Source organism: Schistocerca americana, chromosome 8 (genome assembly GCF_021461395.2).
Source record: "Schistocerca americana isolate TAMUIC-IGC-003095 chromosome 8, iqSchAmer2.1, whole genome shotgun sequence".
NCBI lineage: Eukaryota > Metazoa > Arthropoda > Insecta > Orthoptera > Acrididae > Schistocerca > Schistocerca americana.
In genome coordinates this window covers 455,899,692-455,918,786 of record NC_060126.1, presented here as the reverse complement: position 1 = coordinate 455,918,786, position 19,095 = coordinate 455,899,692, and positions in this window count along the sequence as shown.

Genomic DNA, 19,095 nt, shown 5'->3' with positions numbered 1-19,095 from the left:
TCTCCTGATTTCCCCCTATTATCTGGGGTTTTAATCCATTGGTCATTCTGCGTCAAGTGCTCGACAACAGATTCACTTTGAAGTTTCAGGCTCTTAAGGTAACACACTTTTTTCTGCAATTTCTTTAAAGTTATATTTGGCTTTTCCTTCTTCTTCGCTAATGATTGTTTTGCCATTAAACGTTACAAAGTGTGAGAATGTTACGTAGTGACCACGATATTTTATTTTTGTTTTCAAGAACCAACCGAATCAATTCGAAGAGAAACCCAGTCCACCATGCGTGTTACCGTCATACATTGTTTACTTCATGTTTGTAAGATTCACTTCATTCTTTAACGTAATTTTTGACAGCTGTTGGACACAAAAAGTAGTTTGATTAACAGTAGTGAATCCCATTCGTTCTCATCCTGTTGCTAAAAAGCTATTAAACAATAACACATAAAATTATAAAGAGAACAGGACAAAATACTACCATAAATTTATGTACATATCTCGTTCATATTTACGATATCGTTAGTATATTGTGTCGTTCGTTATGACGTACATGGCATAAAAGTGGAGGAAAACCAGTTCACTGTTTCTAAACTCATGCAGTATGTCGACATTTTGGAAGTAATTTTAGAAGGCAGAAAATGAAAATTAGTCATCCAATATCCGAAACTTCACGTTTGAAGTACGACGTAGTCTTATACTAAAGAAAGTGTAGCATTGAAACAGTTTTACGTAGTCTTCGTTCCGCACAACATGCTTACGCGTGTCCGCTACGATCGCATGACATAACCAGATTCATTTCCATCTATGAACGTTTTGGTCATCGTCCCATTATTCCACAACTTCATAGCGCCACGTCACGATATCCATGTACATGTAGTAACCCCTTAGCTTTGATATTGTGTCCTAAATGTTTTATTTGTTTTGTTGCGATATAGGTTAGTGAACTATAGATATACTCACTTCGGTTGTATAGTCTTCATACGCAACAGAATAGTGTTGAATCATCTTCGTTTCTGAGATTGTTGTAGTGGATTGTGAGCTTGTAAGCTAGATTGTGAAAAATGTTTTCTTCAAACTTGACTGGTGAAAATTTTTCAGCTGAGACGCGAATGTAGTTTTCCAGCATCTAAGACAGCATCTTACGTGATCTAATCAGAAACACCCTGTGTGGCCCATCGCATTTATATGCAACTAAATTTAGATAAATACTGCTAGTAAGATTTGTCTCATTACGTTAAATTGCAGTAGTGAGGTTAAATCTTCTAAAAGTAGAACTTATATAAGAAATTTTGCTGGCAGCGGCTCCTGATCTATCAGTCCTTTCATCCACAGGATTTATAGAGTAGATACCAGCCTTCAGCAAATACTTCCAGTGCTCATCGATTTCCAGAGTTGATTATTTTCGTGATTATTTTTATATTAAAAATATCCGTCTCTTTGAGTGTCGTAAGAATTGTAAATGTGTCGCATCAGTACGCTTGTTCAACAAACGTTGTTTGACATTAGTACTGGCAGCACACTTTTACTTGTCCCCTCTTTGAAAGTCGGCTGCGTTCGTGTCACTCCGTAATAATTACGAACTTAGCTACGTAACAGTACTGTGCGCGCCGTAACAATAAGTAGCCGTTGTGAATATAGTGTTGATACGTGTGCATTGTTGTGTGTAGTGATTGTTAATATTACTTACAAAAATGAGCGAGGAGGCTGTACCTATTCCTCCTAGTGACTCGTCGTAAACTACCGTGCCACTTCTGCGATGCATTAATTCTTTACATGTCCGTTTCTTTACACTATAAGCAAGGTTCTCTGGGAAATTGACCGGTTTGTCTCAGCAGCCGATGTGGTACAAGCCGATCGCAAGCTTCTGACCCCAGCATCCTTGGCTCAGGGGCCAAGTAAAAGTGTGCGATCGAAGATTTTCACTCTTACTACTGCAAATAAGAGATTACGGTTGTTCTTATCAATTATTCATCCGAACGTGTAGTCAGAGGTGTTGAATGTCTTTATAGGTTGGTTTCCTCCCACATAAATTTTGCTAGTGTTGACAATCGGTTTTGGTCTTTAGAGCTTAGCGCTACGTTTTCCAGTTCAATGACCTTTTTGTTAAAAGCATATTGCTCTTCGCTATTGTATCGGCTATTACGTAGCAACGGGACGTATTTGTGGTAGTATAAAGCGATAGGTGACTGAACACCGCAGAACTGCCGTTGTAATAGCGCAACAAACCAACAGGAACTTTTTTTTTTTTACTTTAGTTGACTCTATTTGGAAATGATATAGTTTGTTTTTAGAGCCTCTGTTACTGAGAGTGTTCGGATTTGAAACAGTGTTTGAAATATTTTAATTATATTTTCGTATGAATAAGGGAGGGTGCTGTTTGTTCACAAGTATTTGTTGAGATTTTCATTTGCGCTCCCGTGGTCTTGTAGAGAGGTATCGCCACATGTTCGACATTTTCATTCCGACTGCGGTGTATCCAAGTCGCACCGCTGAAGAGCGTGGGAACAATGTCAGGACGTCGGCGCGGCTGCAGTAGGCGCATCATTTAACGCGCTCTCTTCCCTGTTGATGTAATATTCGCACCGAGCATTCCTAAATTTCCAGAGGCTAATTAACATGTTGGTCAAACGTGTCCGTTAAACGTGCAGCAAACATTTTGCAAGCACGTTGTGTTTACCTTTGTTTAATTACCAGCGCATGCATCAGTTTTCGTAAAAATCGCGTGTTATTATTGGTTGTCGGAAGATTAATAAGCGCCCAGTGCTATATAAATATGTAATTACATCTCTGGAGACCGGGTAGCTACCGCTCCCGCGAAAATTTAACTTGCTTAAAATAAATGTAGGCTCGTCCCTTCTGAATGGACCTGATATTACGTGACGCCAAAGGAGTATGCGCGCATTGTAGAAAATTAGACTTCATTTCAGCTACTATTGTGTTGCAGTAACCAGCTACTATTGTGTTGCAGTTACGGATTTGTAGCTTTTGTGTAATGGCGTAGTTTGTGTAGATATATAAATATGGCTTTCCCAATTAATAAGAGTCGATTGTCGCAGTGAATGGTAAATACATGTTCCTTTTGTAAAATGTCTTGACATCAGCCTGACATCACGCGCACATGCAAAAAAAAAAAAAAAAAAGTTGCGGAAGACGAAAACCATATTTCAATAACAGATTTTTGCTGTCTTCTTTACAAGTAAGAAGATAACTGATTTTCTCATGCCGATCAAATATTGGCTTTCCAAGCATCGGTTGTTTTTCACGAGCCTAGATCAGCTGTTTCGATTTGGTCAGTGCGATCAAGTACAGTTATCGGTACATTCGAAATATTTTTGACAAAGAGGGAGTTCCTTATGAATGTAAGTGAACACTTAAGGAGGAAGAGGGGGAGTTTGTCGATGAAAAAGCTTAAAAATCTTCAAGGACGCATGTTTAAAAATTTTATTGATGTTACGCGAGGCACTCGGTACTGTTGTATTACATTCACTAACGCGACGCACGTTGTGGAAAAAAGTCTGAAGCTGTTACATTTCGAACACTTTTTCACTTAAACTTTTGTTATAGGGCCCATTTGGAAGGACGAAAAACTTCCTAAAGACCGACGACGTATTCTTTGTTAATCCCGTACACAGAATTATCTTATATTTTGTTACTAGACACTGGTTCTGTACGAGAGCTCTTGACACTAAACGCTGGAGAGTGTATAGCAATTTATAGATTTGTCGGCTATGCAGGGTATGAGGTAGTTGCCATATATACTGGTATTTGTGTATATGCTACAATATCACAAATGAAAAAAGAAAATATGCCGAAGGCAGTTAAAGTAAGGAAATTATTAACTTCCTGATCATTCGAATATTCTGTTTTTCTTCCACTCCTTATAAAATCCCTTTTCCCACGTTAACTGATGCTTTTAAAAGCACGAAGCAGTATGACAACCCAAACAACTCAAATATGGTTGCGCGTTTACAGAAGCCGAAAGCCGATTGTGCAAGATGAAAACCGGCAGCCGGAACTGCATTTCCACAATCGATACTTGAGTGTTTACACGAACAAGGAACATCGGAATTGGGAAATCTGTTTACGAAAACTGGATTAGGCAGCTCCATGTGAGCGTAATATGAGTGAAGCGATACATTGTCTGATGGATGGCGATGAATGCAGATCCGAGAGAGTATATTTCCAACGTGCATCAAGCTGCCCAGTAAACGAAACTCGCCTTAAGTGCTGCTAGTACTTTAGTGTAGTTTGCATTTTGCCAAGACGGGAAAAAATACGACTGCTGGTGACTGTTAACGGATATTGATTTATGACGCAAGGTAATATTTTTTTATGAGACTAGCAAATATGTTAAAATTAATTGAAAGTTGTGGGTTACGATTTAAAATGTCAGATTGTGTCAGTTGGTAAGAACCGACTACGTTTGCGCCTTGTGTTGTAGAGAAGGACCATACAACTGAAACGACTATAGTAAACAGTGTAAATTGTGGAAGTACATAAATGGGGCAAAAACCACAAAGTTGGTTCAGATGGTTCAAATGGCTCTGTGCACTGTGGGACTTAACTTCTATGGTCATCAGTCCCCTAGAACTTAGAACGACTTAAACCTAACTAACCTAAGGACATCACACACATCCATGGCCGAGGCAGGATTCGAACCTGCGACCGTAGCGGTCGCACGGTTCCAGACTGTAGCGCCTAGAACCGCTCTGCCACCCCCCACAAAGTTGGTGTATGAACTAATCAGTAGCGTGTGCTGAAGACGTGCTCAATTTAATGTGTGAAATGTTCATCTACAAACAGTATTAAATTAAATGCGATATATGCACCTTTTCAAATTTTACGTCGACCAGCATAATTTTAGAGAAACCTCGCTTGTTATTGTGCATTTTCTGTAAATCGTAATATTTTAGGGGCCGTCGTGTTACCTTATTTGGTGCCATGTAGTCCCAACTCCGCAAGTGGCGGTTAAATCCATAACACTGCTAAAACAGCTAGCACAAATCGAAACAATGATTATGGTGTCTTAATACATTATAAGCTTATCTTATAATAAGAAAATCAGTTTGTGATGCCAGTCTGCACAGAAATGTTTCATTTTGATTTGGTGGTAAAGATATTTCTTGTGTGTCGCTAGTGATAGTTTTGTAGCCCAAGGATAAAATAGATCTCGAAACGTGGTTTTTTGTCCAGTCGCACAGCTAAAACTCCACAAGCATACTTCTACCATTGTCTCATTCGAGACAGGTGTCTTAAACGCAGGCTGTACTAATTAAGCGTTGCCACAGCTATGTCATGTCTCCGTAGTTAGAACAACTGACCGCTTAAATCGTCTCGTGTATTATTAATTTACTCAGTGATCGTAACACGTTGAGCTTCGTAGTTAAATAAACGAAGTCTAGAAATAGCAATCTATTTACATAATCTCCGGCTTCATGTAACATAATCTTCTGGCTACTGATGTCAGTTTAAAACACCAGTTGCTATTTGAACGAAATGAAAACAGCTAAACAGCAGTGCTGCGTAGGTTAAATCGTGATTGTATATATTGATCGCTTATTAACGACATAGCTCCTTGTGTAAAATCAAAGTACTTTGTTTCTGTAATATGACGCCCAAGTTATTTAGTGCACACTTTCCTTTTTCAATATCGATACCATAAACACGTCCAGTATTTTAAGGCTTTCTAGCGAAAATGTGTTTTATTGTAATTAAAGTCTACAAATGAACTACAAATATATTTCATTGTCAGCGCATTGTAAAAAAGAGCTGAATCAGGTGTTATCCACACCACTGTTATTTAAGCAATGTTTAGTTCACTTTTATCTGTTACTGATGAAACCCATTTAGTAATCAAGTTATCTAATGACCTACTAAAGTTGCATCAACAGCGAAAAATGCATATGCATGTGTGAGGTTGTCGGAAAACAGATTAATTACATTTTCAGTGAAAAACTTACGAAAAATGTTCGTATTTAAATAAATATTCTATAACATTTGGAGGCTCTCACGCTGATGTGTTTCTTCTGTGTGCTTTGTTCTATATTCTTCGTTCAGTCTTTTCGTCTAAAAGCTACACACTGTGTGGAAAATAAAGGGGAAGTGTAATAATGGTAATCGACAATACCAGTAGAAGCGTGTTTAAGAGAGATTCGCCAAGTAACAAACTTACCGCAAATTCAAAAAAGGGAAATAATCTCTATTAGCTGCCTGATGACTATTGCGAAACTGGTATTTTAAATATCAGTGTAATAACACTTTTGCTTACGTAAAAACAATAATTCACCAGCAAAGGTGTCTGTGGGAAGCGCTTCCTAAAGTGTCGTCACTGTACAGTGGTAATCTCAGTCATGATCATAAGCAGAAGAAGAGGAAATACCAACAAATACAGACAAGTAGTGGAGTTGTCAGTCTTAAATAGAAGCATCACAACAAGATTCTCGTTCCAGCGGCATCATTTGAACATATTTTCTACACTTTCGAATTTAATTTCTCCAGTAGATGAATTAGTGAGAGTTTGATTATACTGCAGAGGAAGTGAATTACGCAAATATGCTGAGGTTCTACGAAAATTGAGGGGAAATTATTTTAGACTGATTGTCATAGGCTGTACATTGCTGTGATAATTTGGTTTAGGAAGCTGTGAGTACGTGAACGTGCTTATGCAAGTTTATTAACATACAGGGTCAGTTAGGAGGAAACGCAGACGTGTAAAGGGTTGCTTTCCGAAAGCTTCCGGTGGAGGCACGGAAGTAACTTCCGAATGGGCGTGCTATTGTGCGTAATTTATATGATTGTTGAAGGCATAACTGTGAAAACTGCTGACTCCCATTCATTAAACATGCGCTGAAGTACTATAATACGGAATATTGTGAAGAGGAAAAATAATGTGATCCTACACTCTAATGTCGAGAGTTTGTGAGACAATAAACGGCGTTTTTCATGTTAGATACTTGAAACCATGCATCTTCCGATCTTTTATTCACTATGTTACTCTAGCCAGAATTCTTGAATCCGAAAGTGACAAAAAGGTAGCGATTGACTACTCGAGTTTAATCACTTGAGCTCTGTTTAAAAGCGAATGTTAACGACAGCTTAGATGGTGGCGTTTTTTTAGCCGACAATAATACAAAACAGTTTACGGTATGTTAATGTGCTATCAAATGCACCGTACATTGTTCTCACGGATTCAGATAGCTTTAGCTCGCAAGCCACTGAGAATAGTGCGTTTTTGTGTATACCACAGCGTTTTCCTTACAGAATCGTTTGCTGTACTGGATGTTATCCTAAAATATTCGTCTTTTTATGCAGGGGAAGCCGCATGGGACGTAACAGCTGTATTATTTCGTGGACGGTTTAAGATACTAAACGACGTTTCCGCAGTGATAGTCCAAAAAAGGGGCACGTTCTTTTGTTGTATGTTTAATCCTCTTAACTATTGTATCACCCGAGATAATGAAGCAACGACGATTTTTTAAAGAGGACTGTATACGTTTTAACAAGGTTCGGAAGCTCTCGGCAAAGATGTGTGTATAGTGATTAACGCTCGTTAATGGTGACTTGAAACTTCACCCAGAAATGTGCTCAAATTGAAAAACAGGGCGGCGGAATCGGCTGTTCCGGTCGTAACACCCTCAGGTCGGATTTCCGTACTAGCCTCAGGTGTTTCGATTGTATACCTGGTTCCATAGAAGTTGGTCCCTTAAATATGGGTACGTACACAGATTTGAAATACTTTTCCAAAGCGCCTTCTGATACGCTGAGAGTTAGCTACATATCGTTCCAGTTACAAAAATTGTAGGTACTGTGCCAAGAAGTAATGAATAGTGCATTTTAAAGGGCATTAAGTCAACCGAAACACATTTGTGGAAAATTGAAAGAACTATTTAATTTGTATAATAATTTTATATAGGCATCTTTATTGGCATTCTTAACTTATATGATGCAAATTAGATTGTCAGACGAGAGCTTGAATTTGTAATGCTTTATTTTGGTAATGTAATAATCATCAGAAACTTGAAATAGATGCCTTTTTTAGAAAAAAAAGAAAATACATGTAAAGGAGACAAATCGCTCTCTCCTTTGTATTCACATTAACATTATTTTGGCTACGTACATTATAATACGTACATTTTTGCATTTTTCAGTATTACTGCTTCGTTCTACATCAATAATAGTGTAAGAGAGTTTATTCATTGGTTATTTAGGTGTTGTTACTTACAGGCCCCTTCAAAATATCTTCTCAGAAATTCCTGTGTTCTTCAGCCATATAACATCTTGAGTTTTTCCAAGTTCTTGCGCGTATTAGACTAAACTGAGCCTTTCCTGATGGATAAGCCAGTTTTTCTGGCGCAGTCAGCGGATCGCGTTGGAGGCCCAAGCGACAAGTGTGACCAAGCCCCCGTTGATCGTCGTGGAAGCAGTAATACAACGGTGTAGTGTGTCATCAAAAACAAAATGTGGAGAAATGCTGATAAAGAATTTCACCTTCCCTTGTCTTCCAGTTCTTTTCAGTCTCTTCAGAAATTCTTGTCTTCCTGCAGTACGGCTACCGCCATGACTTCAAGTTTGATGTTTCAGTATCGGTAGCCTCTCTGATGTTACCAGGTTCTGTTCGTGTAATAGTCACCTCTGGGAGGTCATGCAGATTAAACTATCTGCCCTGTTTCCTTAGTTTCCTTCTTGTAGTGCCAAATCTCTATCGCAGCGTAAAAAGGAGTCCTCTCACTGGAAATTAATGTCGAGTTTTCCCATGGTCAGTTAGGTACAGCATAAATTTGCTGGGCATATGTCTGAGAATACACGAAGTTAGGCGTATTCTAGTGGTATACCCTTACAAACACTTATTGCATTACAGAAAATCGGTAAACACTAGTGCCAATTTGTAATGCATTCATGTTTAACCGCTTGGATATCAAAGACATTTGTACCATAGGTCTGATAAGTTCCCTTCATTGACATGTGCAGATAATGCAGTTTTACTGCTTGTATTTTTGAAACCACAGGGTTATAACACTAACGGCGTTCACTCAGTGATTGAAAGTGATTTACAACAGAAATAAGGTTTTGTACTTCAGCGATCAATGCGACCCTCCTTTTGTTATTAAATACAACAGTCGAAATAATTGCAGCGTGTTGTTTTCTTGTGAACACTACTGATAATGCTCTCCTGGGGTGCGAGTAGAAAGTGTTACATGGTATGCAGCATTATCACTGTTTTTACGTAAGCTTCATATTCAGTGAAGTATGATGCCTATTTGCTTTTAAAACGGCTTAAGTCATTTACTGATGTCCGCACAAAAACAGCGTTTCTTTCGGACTCATATAGAAAGTACGCTAACGGAGGGATACCCCTTGAATGTCAGTGTTTACAGTTATAAACATAGCATCTGAAGCAATAGCAATGGCAAAATCGACTAAACTACGGACTAATTCCCTTTAAAAATGTACGATTCAGACATGTTTTGTCTTAACAGCGTAAACCTATCTCTTTGCTGATTATAACGACGGACGCTTACATGAGAGCCACACCTGTCCTTGTTTACACCGACATAGCCAATTCGTGCCGTTAAATGCACACACAGTTCTCGAATATTTCTGCGAAAAGTTTCAATCACAAACAGTAACATGCATCATATCACGATATTCGTCACTTCAGGAGCTACCGGATGCCATTACAAATGAAACTCACAGTTAATCCTTTCACTGCTAACTTCTTTTGGAAGTGGATGATAGGTACGTAGGGTATTTCAATTAATATCGTCGTTAGAAGTAACAGTATGAAAAATATATTTTCCGCCGTTTCGTTTTCTAACACTGGGCAAGATGGAACATAAGGTGTCCCACTGACGTTTTCACGTCAGATGTACGTGACCCACTGATACTGAAATTTAAGATCATCCAGAGTCAGAAAATCACTTAGATCGTATTTATGATTAAAAATATTAGACATTCCGGTAAGTTATTTCGAAAGAATGGTTCTTTATGATTACACACGAATCATGTGGAATCACATTGATCCATCTACTTGCGATACGGTGTGAAACAGTAGTTTTTGTACAAAGCAATAACAAGCAAAAGATGCCCACTGGTTCTCTGATAACCTATAGTGGGACACGTAAGTCCCGATGGTACTGAAAGCATTAAAAACTTTGTTTTTGCTTCAGTATCTCGGTCGATACAATAGTCATGAGGATTAAACACGGAAAAAAACTACATGTCGTCTGCATACGCGTACTAGATTCACCGAAAACGTGGTTTCGAAATCACAATAGTCATGAGGATTAAACACGGAAAAAAATTACATGTCGTCTACATACACGTACTAGATTCACCGAAAACGTGATTTCGAAATCTTGAACCGTTGACGCCTTACACGGCCCACCCTGCACATGCAACCTAGTTGACAATACGCAAGTCGCATCTATCACACACTACTCGATTTGCATTCGACGACCACTACCGTGAATCTACCTTTTTTTTTTTTTTTTAATATGTTGGAGAAAATTCAGCCCTCCCAGTGAACTGTCTCCAAACATTGCTGCTCTCCGTCAACAAGTGTTCCGCCTTGCGGCCTAAGGAACTCGCGAATTTGCTCATTGTCGCGTAACAGCGGAGTACGTAGCGAGCGCGGGGAGGCAGCCGCATCCGCACATGCGCCGCAGCCTCCACGTGTGCGCTGCGCCCAGGTACGCGGCTGACCATGTGCTCGCGCGCCCGGGGGCGGTGGGCGGGTCGTGGCGCCGCCCCCGACGGCCCGCCCTCCTGACGGGGGCCGCGGTGGGCGGGAGTCGAACCCCCTCCCGGCTGCGCCGCGCAGCCCCTCTCGGCGCCGCCTCCCGCCCGCTGGCGGTCTCTGGTGGCCGCGCGCGCACTACTCGGCAGCGTCGGTAAGGCAGCGCGATGCAAGGCCGACTGCCACGCGCCTGCTCTTCGAACTTGTTGATTGCTGCTGGCTAGTCGGCAGCATTATACTGCTCCGTTCCTACAGTGCGTAACACAGGTTTGCCAATACTTTATGAGATAGCCAACAAACCTTTTTTCAACATCAAAATACTATTCGCTAAAGCTCTACTCCTCGCCTCCAGCCAAAAAGGAGCTTCTTTTACACACTGTGGTTCGTACTGGGCCATGACGGAGTAACACACGCAAATTATGACAGGGAAAACATAAATTTTCAATCAAAAATCGTCGTTTTTATGAAAATGTCCTTTGGATTTTGAGTCCCCAAATATTTCCTGAGGTTTGTGGCACCATTATGCCGTCTTTATTAGTAAGCTTATAGGACTTACAGGTTCTTTTGATGACGAAATAATTTAGAACAATGGCAAATTAACCTGTGTACATAGGCTATAATACGACCTAATTTAAATGATTTGTAAGGAAAGGCATAATACTCATTCCATGTTTTAAAAAGTGACAGCGTTTTAGTAGCAGCTACCAGCCACTAAAGCGATAGGAAATGTAAATCCAAGTGCTGTTTTTTTTTGTCGTTTTCAGCTCCGAAAAATCTGTTCATCTACAGATTGGCACGTTACCCTAACACTCACCGTCTGTTATATATATATATTATTTTCCTTGCCGTGCTCCTGTGATAAGAAAATGATTATAAAAGGCCGAGACTGCAAAATAGCTGAGTGCCATTCATGATCTATAAACACCAAAATAATTACATTACTTGTACGTTTACACTAAAAACTTCTCATTGTTATATATACATAGACAGCGTTAAATCCCTTCCCGTCCTCTGAGACAATGGAGTTTGGAATCCGAGATCTTTTTTATAAGAATAATTACTCTATCTACTTGCTTATTTCTTCACTGTTATGTCGTAAAGAAAGTCTCGGATTTCATATGCCGAATATTTTTCAGATTCAAAACATCCGCACGAATTTCACTTCCAGAAGTTGTTAAATTGTTATATGTTAGTGGGAGAAACTGTTTAAATATAATTACGGACAATATAAATATTATCTTCTGTTTAGTAGTCCACGCGGATATCTTTTTCGCGATAATGTTGAGAAATCTCGTAAACGGCGTTCCAGGAGATGAATATTATCACATATTACTGATGAAAGTGTACTGGTTGTTACTGTCTCTTGGGTGTATGGTGTTGCTTTCTTTCCTTCGCCTGTAATAATTTAAATTTTGCAGCTAGAGGACTGAAGAGCTAACGTATAAAACGAAAAAAGATGATAATGTAACATTTATGGGCACAAAACTGCATCTGCCTGTAATATAGACGAGAGGGTGATATCTAAAATATCCAAGCAGTAACACTCACGATAAAATCAGCTCAAAAATGCAGTGCATTCACCTGTTATTTTTCCTACGGATTATAATGGTTTAGCGGAGGATGTTCAACTGAAGACTTCTAATTTCTTCTTGTGCATATTTGTTGATCCATTGGTTTTTCGCAGTGTATGATGTACGTTAGTAAAGATAATTTACATTTTCAAAACTTTCACCAGTCAGCAGACCAGATTACCTATACAAATAGATTTAACTGAAACTAAACACCGATTTTAAGTTATATGAATTGTACGTCGTGGAATAACTAGATTTACTAGTAATTTTTTGTCATTTGCTAATGTGAGTTAGATGTTCATACCTGTTTTCAGGGGCCGAAAACGCCAAATGTCAGTTGCTAGTTGGGTTGAAGGAAAATTGCTAAAAACCAGTGTTGCGTTTCTTAAATAATGATCATATAAACTGATCTGTTAGTAGTCATATTTTTCATTGTGTAAAATCTAAGTATTTAGTGGTTATAATAAGACACCGGTGTTGTTTATTGAATGCTTTCGTTTATCAATACCGAAACATGCACATAATTTCTTTTACACTAACATTTAACACCTTACCAGCAGAAAGGTAATTTATTGTATTTATTTATTTATTTATGCATTTATTTTATAAATCAGATATATATTCCGTTGTCAGCGCAGTATAAAAAAGAGATAAATAGATTATACCTCGATCACTGTTATTAAGCAGTGTTTAGTTATTTAACATCTGTTACTAATCAGTAACATTACAGTAATCCAACCAGTAATCGCCCAACCTAGCAATGAACCAAATTTGCATGAACTCCGATGAACGATACGAGGAATTATTTACAAAAGAACTTATTTTCATATCTTGGCAAGTGGCAAGTTCAGTGTCAGAAGTGATTTTCTAGTTATGTCTGATCTATTCAGAACACAACTGCGACTCTGTTGCATGCCTATGCCTATACAGAAATACCATCCTGTTATCATACCCGTCAACCTCCGTTCTTTATACCCCCTCCCCCTTTTCAATCTCCCCTCCCCTCCACGTCTCTCGGCTACCTACATTGCGCGCGACTGTGTGTGTGTGTGTGTGTGTGTGTGTGTGTGTCAGATAAACTTATGTGTTTCGCCTAAAAGAAAGTTTTATGGGCAGGAACGTTTACAGAAAAACGTAAGCTAATCTCACAGATAAACTCCTCTTCGCAATACTGTTAAGTTAATGAAAACCATTCATTTGATATATTTTTTCCTTAAAATAGTGGTTAATATGAAATAGTTTTCCGAACGGTTTTTTCAGAACGGAAGGTATTGTGGACATCTCTAAGCCATATAGCCCCACGTAAAAAAGTTTTTAACAGAAATCACTGCCTACAACAAAACCAAACTGTCTGTAAAGTTTATACAGTCAAAATATCATCCTACAGTTATGTAATTGAATAGCATAGTCATTTTTCTATGTAATTGAATAGCATAGTCATTTTTCTTGAAACCTGCGTCTGCTTCAAACCGTATGTCACATTCACATATTTTGTATAACAAAAAACGTATTCATTTTACATACATTGTGTTTCAGAAAGCCATTCGCCGCCTGCATTGAATAATCTTGTTGTTCTAAAGATGCTGGTGGCCGGCCATTTATGTGCTTCTCATGTACACTGATGTCGCATTTACATTCGTGGCTCTTACTTTTTTTTAAAATATCGCTACTCTCTCCTACAGTTGTAAGATCTGATTCATTTACTGATCACCCAGCAAATGTTAACTGCGTCAGAGTGTAAAATCCCTTGGGTGAGTACTCCCCAAATTTAAGAAACATACTGAAATGTGATTTCAATGGGATACGTGTCTTTTTTTTTTTCAGGCAACCATCGGATTCTTCCAAACGTATTGTTCGGAACCAGAGTATTTGCTTCTAACGACAATGTGTAGTGAGAACCCGCGAACTGACGCTTTTGCAATCCCAGCACGACTTTACTTCTCGATACGCTATAATACCTTCTTCCTCGCGGTAATATATCGTATCATTATATCTAGATTAGCAATGTATACTATCTTTGTCAGCGACCTTATAGCATTCTAGAAGTGATAGTACCCGCGCTATTTAAAATCTTTGTGGTCTTTTGATACTGACCATTTTTAATCCCCGTTACGTATTTGTTGTTTATCTTTGCAGTCAGCATGAAGGTACTTGTGTTGTGTTGTTATAACAAAATGTTATAACTTTCTGCGATACTCCAGTCTTTCATCCTTTCACAGAATGAAATTACTTTTGAGTACTTTAAATAATTTTTCTGTTGAAGATCAGCAGTTATCATTGCTAGGATTTATAATGTATAATGCATTTGGGCTCCTATGTGGAAGGGCTATTAATTCAGACGGTTTACACACATATTAATCTTAGCGATAACTGAAGCCTGCAAATTCGCTATTTTTTTCAAAAATTGTTTTGCTTCATGCTAAGTCAACAGAGGGGGAAGCAGACATATCATCGTCTATTTCTGCTTGTAAACATCTTAGCCGATACATTGTAGAGTATTAGCATCCCGTTTATTACCGGCCAGTAAAATACCAGTCACGGATACGTAAGACATCGCTCATTGTTTGTATATCCTCAAATGTATAAAAAGTAATAATGTTTCGAACCGTGCATTGACAAGCGAACTGAGACAGTTGTTATCTATCAGTCTGTTCTCTGAGTGCCATGTTATCTCTGTATTAACGATTAAAATACATTTCTTAGAACCATTCTTGGACACAAATGTAACGTACAAACATAACTTATTGACCATACAATACCTATATTTTAAGGACTGAAAATTCCTCTCAGTTGCACAATAAGCAGCGGTGTTCATGACAAACACGTCTCTATTCGTTCAGCATGCTGTTACGATGAACATCAGTTCGGTCATGTAATTATTAATCTAGCAGTAGGAGATAGCGGAGTATTATTTATCTTGTTAATATTTCAGTGATAAATTTAGTTGTAGTAAACACACACAACTACGATTTCGGCCTGTTTTTCAGTTTTCAAGTGATAATTCTGTTAAAGTTCGTCAATGCATCGTCCCTTTTAAGAGATGGACCATGGTTGACGTACGAACAGTGTCCTCTTAAAAGTAGCGACGCGTTGGCACGTATCATAGGGAGCTGTAACTTGAAAATATCAAAACAGGGCGAAGTCGGCGATGAGGTGAGTAAATACGTTTATTAATTTTGCCCGTTTCCAAGATACGCTATTTACAGCAGATTCACAGTATGTAATTACTCATGTAGTTTCTCGCATTAGCTTCATGTTACTGTTGTATATGTCCACTGGTTACTCAACCCTAAAGATCCAGAACACGATGAAAGAATGAATTCCCGAAAATGTTTTGAAGTTAAGAACGCCTTAATGACGCTGAGTCGGACAAAAAGAATATCCTCATGAATAGGAAAAACTGATGTACTGGATTGTTTATTGGGTAAATAAATACATAAAACGTTCTCTATGAAAACAGAGACCGTAGTTAAATTCGTGATTGGATAATAGTCTGTAATATCTGGATAATAGTCTGTAATATCTGCATAGCTTATGAAAATCGAAATTCTTAAAGAATTATAAAACTTTCTGCCCTCTAAAGACAAACAACATATGTAATAGGTGAAACAAACTGAATTTAACAGTTCGATCTTTACCTACACTTTTAAAAATAAATTTAATTGCTATGTTACAGAACACGTTTTCCACTGTATGTCTCTAGACGTTATGTTTTTAAGAGTCAGTAATTTTTATGTTAAAGGTTGTTATAAACGTAACATCAGTGCCTGTTTCTTTGAGTCAGTTTGTAACTATCCATTATTTATGGAATTTTATTCAGCGGAGAGCTGAACGCGACGCTTGGGCGTGACGCATAAAGCTGCGAAAGTATCAAGAGAATAAATGTTGCACTTGAAGTTCGCCAAAGCCGAGGAAAGTGCAATACTTCCAGTAACGGTGTAATATGGATGTGATAGGTAAACGAAGCAATACATGTTAGTTCAGTTTAGAGAGTGGTGTGATCCTGCTGCTAACCTTGCAGGTTCCGTAAACTTTGAGGCGAACCCGGTCATTCCGCAGTACTGAAGCTGACGAAGTAGTAAAGATTAGTACTTAGCGCCATGCTAACAGTGACGTCGTTATATTCAAGACAAGCACAGGCTATAGATATTTTTAAAGGGCGACCCCTTCACACTCCTGAACAGATTTTGAGAAACTGTAGAAACTCTAAATCTCGATTTGGTGAATGAGTCAGATCACAAGTGGCCTTCCTCTAAACTCAGATCATGTAACAACCCTTTGAATTTTACCTGTTAATAGGATAGTTGTAACGAGTAATCATGTAATTCTTCCGGTTGAGATACTCTGGATTAGATTAATCGACACCCGTAAAACACTAAATTAGAATAGGAGGTCGGAAAAGACAAGATAGTGTTAAGAATTATGTAAGGCAAGGCGTTAGCTTACCACCACTCTTGTTCAGCTTGTACATCGAAGTAGCAATGAAGGAAGAGGCAAAATATTATAAAGAGGAATGAAGATGCAAAAAGTGATACCACTGCCACAGTTCGCAGACAGCACAACTCTTCTGTTCGAAACAAGGAAGACTTGAGGACTTTCTGAGAGGAACGAACAGTATGCTTAATTCTGAAAATGGTTGCTGGATAAGCAAAGCAAAGACAACGTTGATATTAGTAGCATCAAGGACAACAGAGATTTTCCTGACATCAAGAACAGGAACAAGTAAGCAAATTAACTTATGTAGTAAGCGAGAAGAGACAGGATGGTCGAAGTGACTACCACAAGTAGGGTAGGAAAGGCAGAGAAAGTATTCGATAATAAAACAAACATTACTGTTATCAAATATTGATTTGGAACTGGAGAACAAATTTCTCTTAAGCCATGAAGAAGCTTCTGTGCTCTGGAGCATAGAATTGTATGGAAATGAAACGTGAAGAACTGGAAATCCAGCAAGAAGAAACTGAAATATTTGAAATCTGATGCTATGGAATGACCCGCCTCCGTACGGGGTCGCTAACGTACGCTCATGTGGCGACGCCCGACTCGGGGGTAAGCAAGTTCGAATCCTGGTGATGGAAAATTTTCACTGCCGTTAATTGACCGGCAAGGGGAAGAGAGGTGGTGGTGTAAGGTTCGTCTTGACCAGACTTTGCAACAACGTCCTGGATTAAACCTCAAATCTCCCCCATCGTGTCCTGAAGTGAGGACGTGTTGTACTGTCGATGGTCATCCGTCCGTCGGAGTAGGACTTTGTGCTTGGCTGCTTCCGTGATGCTTCTCGACAGCAGTAGATATGTGCCAGCACCGGATTTCGCCCTTTCCGTCCCCTTCACCCGCAACAACAGAAAGCCAACACTTCACTCTACTCATTGCAGTCATCTACTCGACACAGATACACACTTGACATTTTGTAACAGGTCGGAGGAAAGCAACAGTAAGGAATCTGCCACGGCAGTCAGGAATAGTTACAACGAAGAAAGATTTGTGTTTAACGTCCCGTCAATGACGCGGTTGTTAGCGACAGTGCAGGACCGTTAACTATGAGCTGGAAGGAGAAATGGAGGGGGAAGAAGGTGGGGACCGACAAGAACTATAATATACAAAACAGATTACAGAGATTTTTGGATAAAGTAGGTATATATAAGTGAAAATATTATCACAGTCGGAATACGGATGACCTAAGAAAACTAAGCCCCTGAGCTGCTCGAAAACCGCCACGAACGCTGCTGTCGATTACGAGACGGGGAGATGAACCACAGATGGGCCGAATCCGTTTCCTGTATAGCCTTAGTCTGAATTTTAATCGTTTTACTTTACTTGTCTGGTCTGGAGGAAAGACGGCCCGATTTCCACACTATACCTCCGGAACAAAATACAGGAACTGATAAAACGCGAATGTGCATAGATCGACGTGTTCATGATTCACAGGTATTTGGTCCACGTGATTTTCCTACGTTATTTTAAACTGTGTTCGGATAGGCAGGAGGGGGGGGGGGGCATCTGGCTTTAGAACTGAACTAAAAATAATTTCCAAATGTAGCTACATGTGGACAAACTCTGAAGGACAGTAATGCGGAAAGAAATTTATTTGAGTCCCAAGTTGCCCTCACACCATCAGTATTATTGACACAACAATTATTGTGACAATATACTGCACACGTCCGGGGCGAATCCGTTTCAGCTAAGTTTCCCGCCTTACAGAACACAGCTAGAAATTACTCATAACGGGCAAAAGAAGTCCAAGAAATTTTCTGTTAACATTTAAATGGACCAGGGAAACTTTATTGGCAGCATATATTCGTAAACCATAATAACTAATTGCAAATTAAGCTAGTGAACTGTCTAACTTATAGTGCAGGTGTGCTGTTTTCTAGGTAGTTCTATAGTGTAAGAACAGTTGCAAAGAAAATAAGCAATTAAGTTGATGAAAGCCTATGAGATCTTACGTCTGTTCTGTAACGACAGGCCGGCGGGTGTGGCCGAGCGGTTCTAGGCGCTACAGTCTGGAACCACGCGACCGCTATGGCCGCAGGTTCGAATCCTGCCTCGGGCATGGATGTGTGTGATGTCCTTAGGTTAGTTAGGTTTAAGTAGTTCTACGTTCAGAGCCATTTGAACCATTTTGCGACGACAGTTTCAAGTCAAATAAACACGTACATCCACTGGACAGCTGTCATGATCTTATTTGCCAACTCTGAGAACTGTAAGCATTTCTGGTTACTGCCACTACACCATGATCTTCAGTTTCCTCTCATATTGTGGACAACGAGGTGACTGGTGTTGCCTGATCAAAGA